The following is a 5,715-nucleotide window of genomic DNA, read 5'->3' on the forward strand; positions in this document are numbered from 1 at the left end:
GCTGGGTACAGACCGCGAGCTCTTCTTGTGGACCGGAACGACTCGTGCCTCTTTCCACATTGAGGGCCATTTTTTTCCCTCAGGCAGGTCGTAAAGACGTTGGAGAGAGGACCTGACAGCTCCTTAGCACAGTTCTTAAGGAGGTGTGGGCTGACGTCGTCCGGGCCGGTGGCTTTACCCACTTCCACTGCTCTCAGGAGCCTCTCAACTTGTCCAGCTGTCACTGAGACCAGGGTGATGGTGCTTTGAGTCTCCAGTGGCAGGTGAGGCGCTTGTCTTCCCGGGTCTCCAACCCTCATCTTGTTGCTGAAGCTTGTAGCCAGGAGTGAGGCCTTGTCTCAGCTGCTTGTGGCAGTGGAACCGTCAGGCCTGAGGAGTGGAGGGATGGCGTCTTGGTGTTTAGCTCCTTGGCGCTCCTTGACTAAGCTACACCAGGTCTTGCCCCCTACTCCTGGGCCACAAAGTTTCCGTTTTAGGTCCTCCTGTTTTCTATGTTTGGCCCATCTGCAGGCAGCTACCACCCGTTTGCAGGCAGCCTTGTGTAGTGCCTTGTTCCTCTGCGTCGGGTGCCGCTTGTACCTAAGCCAGGCGGCGTGTTTGGCCTCAACAGCGGCCTTGCAGCGGAAGCCAAACCAAGCAGGATCGTCAGGCCTGGAGAGATACACTCTGCTGGGGACATACTGCTGCTGGAGGATGAGGAGCTTAGTAGTGAGCGCTCGTGCCTGCTCCTCGGCATCACCCACCAAGGTTTCTCCCCAGTTTGTCTCCTCCAGGGCACGCCTCATGGTCGGCCAGTCAGCCCTCCCCCAGAGCCAGATGGTGCGTGGGACAGCGTCCTCTCGCGTTGCGTTCAGCTCGACTCGGGCCAGGACAGCGTAATGATCCGAGCTGCCTACAGGCCCCAGCTGCTGACAGCGGACGCTCGTCTCGGGGAGGTCTGACAGCACAGGGTCTAGCATCCCTCCTCGCACATGCGTGGGGAAGGTAACATGATTTGTTAGGCCCTGCACCTCCAAGAGGTCGTCATAAGCGTTCTGCTCTAGGTGGCAGTTTAGGTCTCCCACTACCATCACGTGGGAGCATTGATGGCGTAGAAGAAGGGTGTCGAGTTCCTCCGTCAGGAAGTCCAGGGGTGCCCGTCCTTGCCTGGGGGGGCGGTACATGATACAGAGGAGGAGACCTCTGTTGTCTTCCAGTACCACCCTGAAGAACAGTGCTTCCGTTTGAAGAGGAACCGTCACCTCAAGTTCCTGGGTTTGGAGGCCGTCCCTAAAGCAAGCTGCCACCCCTCCGCCTGCTCTGTTCTCCCTGTCCTTCCTTATCCAGTGGGAGTACCCAGGGACCTTACCAAACGTTGGTTCTACCTCTCCAGTGAGCCACGTTTCTGTCACTGCTACAACGTCAGCCCTATGTCGCAGGGCGAAATTGTGTGTGAGGTCACCAACATTTGTCCTAAGTCCCCTCACATTGGCCGTCACCACAGTGAGGCAGCTGCTGCTGCGTCCTTTCCCTCGGCGGGCCGTGTAGGTGTGGCTGCGAGAGGTGGTAGAAGGACAGGACGTGTTAGGGGCTGGCCTGTTAGGCGGACGCATTCCAGCTGAAGGGCTGCCCAGACTGGGGGCTTGACAGGGTAGAGAAAGGGCTGAAAAGTCTGCTGCGGCTGGGGATGTTGCCAGAGTGAAGGCTGGGGAGGGGCTGGGAAGGTCTGCGGGGGGTTGATGTTGCTGCTGCCGGCCCAAGCCATTCGCCATGACCCTCCTCAGCCTTTCTTCCTGGCGCTGAAACATCTCTTCCTGGCGTCGAAACATTTCCTCCTGCCGTCGGTCAGCAGCACGAGTTCGGCACCTTTCTGTCAAGTGTCCAGGTTTTTGGCAGTACTCGCAGCGAATCCTGGGCGCCCCCATTTGAGCCTCTGAGATCCTGAGGTCACGCAGCCGGCCCATTTGATGTGGCGTAAGGGGTCCGGCAGACGTCATGGGGGGCATGGTGAGTGTAGGAGGCGTCGCGGGGCTGGAGGGCTCTGCCTGCTGCTGGCCACGCTTTTTCTGCTTTTTCTTCTTTTTCTTTTTGGCTGCATTGATGCCATTGCTGTTATTGTTTTCACTGCTGGTGCTGTCATCCTCGTTGTTGTTGCTGATGTTGTTGTTGTTGTTTCTGCCACTGCTGCTGCTGCTTTCACTGTGGTTGTTTCTGCCACTGTCGCTGCCGCTGCTGCCGCTGTTGTTGCTGTTGTCACAGTTATTTTCACTGCTTTCATTATTATTTCTGCTACTGCCACTGTTGTTTCCGTTGCCAGCCCTTCTGACGCTGCTGTTACTGCTACCGCCATCGTCATCGCCGCGGCGGTCCCCCGCTACTCCTGTCTCCGCTATCGGCGGCGGCGGCGGTAGTGGTGGCCGTGGTAACGTTTGTAGGAGGGCACTCAGCGGTTTGTAGCGGTTTGGGCCTCCCGGAGTGCCACCACTGCCTCCAGTATTCTGATGAGGCACATGCCTGGTTCCAAGTGGTGTCAATGGACCGGGAAGTCGCCGTGGTTGCGATGGAGCGACAGGAGATTTGTGTTTCTGTGTCACGGGCGTCTTTTAGAGTTTCGATTATCTCCAAGAACTCCCTGACGACATTCTCCTTGTTGATAATCCAGTCCCTCTGAGCCCTGAGGAACTGAATTACGTTGCCATTTCGTGACACCGCTCCGTGCATTTGTTTGAGAGAGGCGATTAGTTCATCCTTCTCCATGTTTTGCATGTATTTCCATTCGTCATCGTCACCATCTTCGTCCTCCGTACCACCCGTCAGCTGGGAGGAGGGCGGGGAGAAGGAAGGGGTGTCGGGAAGGTAGATGACTTGCTCATCAATGTCAGCACTCCGTCGGAGCTCTTGAGTGTCCTTGCATGAGTATGAGTCTCGACCAGCAAGGCACCCTTTGTGGCAGACGTTAGGGCAATCTGCTCTGCCAGAGCAGCTGACATAAGGCACCGTGTCCGTAACTCTGTAGCCACAAACCGCACACCACCGTTTAGGGCAGTATGAGGGGAGGTTGCGGCGCCTAATGAGCTTATGGCAACTCATCTCCATCTCAGCTGAGTTGGTGGTGGGTGTGGGGATGAGCCGTCGCCATGTCCCAGGGAATTTGTCGGGGTGGACGGGAGGGTGGGTTCCCGCTTAGTGATTAAGGTAGGGAGAAACACTGGGTCACTGCACTCCCTACTCTCACTCACTGCTCACCTTCCATGCACTGTCACTTGGCACCATCCACTGTTCACCGTTTCCTACACTGTTTTACTGTATATAGTACTCACCACACGGTGGAGAATCACGTGAGGGCTGTGGTGAGGTTTGGTGTTGTGTGGGGAGAGAGAGGCACCTGCTGGCTTGTTCAAGGTCACTTGGGTCAGCGCGCTCAAGGGGTAGCGGGGTCACACAATCACTGTCACTAAGATAGTACCACAGCACCACACTTTACAATTGTAGGTTGGAGCCTTGGCAACAGTGAGAGGCGGCGGCAGGTGGTCGGTCGGCGGGAGAGAGCAAGGTGGGGAGGTGGACAAGGGTCAGCCTAGGTCTGCAGAGGTCACCCAGGCCTCGTGGCGCACAGCTTGGCTTCACAAACACACTTATTTTATGTATTTTCTAAGTTACTCCGGCACACAGGTTGTCGTTCTTCACACACTGTATTGCGTACCCTGTTTACTATCACTGGATGCCCCGAGAAGCCGAATCTCTTTATACGGAGCTCTCTCTCTCTACACTCCACTCTCTCTCTCTCTCTCTCTCTCTCTCTCTCTCTCTCTCTCTCTCTCTCTCTCTCTCTCTCTCTCTCTCTCTCTCTCTCTCTCTCTCTCTCTCTCTCTCTCTCTCTCTCTCTCTCTCTCTCTCTCTCTCTCTCTCTCTCTCTCTCTCTCTCTCTCTCTCTCTCTCTCTCTCTCTCTCTCTCTCTCTCTCTCTCTCTCTCTCTCTCTCTCTCTCTCTCTCTCTCTCTCTCTCTCTCTCTCTCTCTCTCTCTCTCTCTCTCTCTCTCTCTCTCTCTCTCTCTCTCTCTCTCTCTCTCTCTCTCTCTCTCTCTCTCTCTCTCTCTCTCTCTCTCTCTCTCTCTCTCTCTCTCTCTCTCTCTCTCTCTCTCTCTCTCTCTCTCTCTCTCTCTCTCTCTCTCTCTCTCTCTCTCTCTCTCTCTCTCTCTCTCTCTCTCTCTCTCTCTCTCTCTCTCTCTCTCTCTCTCTCTCTCTCTCTCTCTCTCTCTCTCTCTCTCTCTCTCTCTCTCTCTCTCTCTCTCTCTCTCTCTCTCTCTCTCTCTCTCTCTCTCTCTCTCTCTCTCTCTCTCTCTCTCTCTCTCTCTCTCTCTCTCTCTCTCTCTCTCTCTCTCTCTCTCTCTCTCTCTCTCTCTCTCTCTCTCTCTCTCTCTCTCTCTCTCTCTCTCTCTCTCTCTCTCTCTCTCTCTCTCTCTCTCTCTCTCTCTCTCTCTCTCTCTCTCTCTCTCTCTCTCTCTCTCTCTCTCTCTCTCTCTCTCTCTCTCTCTCTCTCTCTCTCTCTCTCTCTCTCTCTCTCTCTCTCTCTCTCTCTCTCTCTCTCTCTCTCTCTCTCTCTCTCTCTCTCTCTCTCTCTCTCTCTCTCTCTCTCTCTCTCTCTCTCTCTCTCTCTCTCTCTCTCTCTCTCTCTCTCTCTCTCTCTCTCTCTCTCTCTCTCTCTCTCTCTCTCTCTCTCTCTCTCTCTCTCTCTCTCTCTCTCTCTCTCTTTTTTTTTTTTTATTTAAACAAAACTTAATACAAAGGAACATGTACCCAAAGGCGCACTGTCGTGTGCTACCTATTCTAAGGGTACTACAATCTATTTCTCTACAATATTTACAAGACTTAAAAATAGATAATATACAAGATGGTCAGCATGTAAATGGAGCACTATTCGTTTCACTTCACTAGCACTATTCACGCACTGCACTACACTGAGTGTCACGTCACAAAGAGTGTCAGAGGAGTTGGCAGTGTCTGTCTCCACTTATGTGCCATCAGTTTGACACTGTGTGTTCATCTCCTGGACGTGAGGCACCGCGGCCGTGAACAAGTTCCACATCCTGGAGACGCGTCCTGCGAAGGTGCGTTGATGCTGACACCCGTGGGATCGCGGCACCTCTACGGCGTCACCACCATTGAGCACCGTTCTCGTGCTCCGTGCGGTGACTCTTAGAGGATGACGCAGCCCTGCCAGATGTGGCACTCTTTGCACCTGTGCCTTATGGAACACTACGATCGCCGCCACGTCTCTGCGGTGTTCCAGTGAATCAAGGGGACGCTCAGGCTCTGGGTGAGGTGGTAGTGCAGCATCTACTAGCCGTATGGCGCGGCGTTGGATGCTGTCCAGTCTCCTTCTGTGTGTGGTGGCACAGGACATCCAGGAGAGAGCTGCGTATTCAAGGTGGGGCCGCACCTGTGCCTTGTACAGCAGCAGTCTCCCCTTCCTGTCGAGGAAACTGGCGATCCTTCTGAGAGCGGAGATCCTGTGAGGCTTTATCAATTTTATCGTTTTGAAGCAAAATAATGTAAAATGACGAATAAGCACAATTTTCAATCGAGATAGTTTTTTTTCATAAAACACCTTAAAAACACATGAATAAGACGTTTTAACAAATATAGTGTTTTGCCTGCATTTCTGAGTTTGGTGCATAAAACGGTAGAATACACTAAAATAAGCCATTTTTGACATATTTCAGTTCCTTAGATATAT

The sequence above is a fragment of the Portunus trituberculatus genome, chromosome 13 (assembly GCF_017591435.1).
Source record: "Portunus trituberculatus isolate SZX2019 chromosome 13, ASM1759143v1, whole genome shotgun sequence".
Classification (NCBI taxonomy): Eukaryota; Metazoa; Arthropoda; class Malacostraca; order Decapoda; family Portunidae; genus Portunus; species Portunus trituberculatus.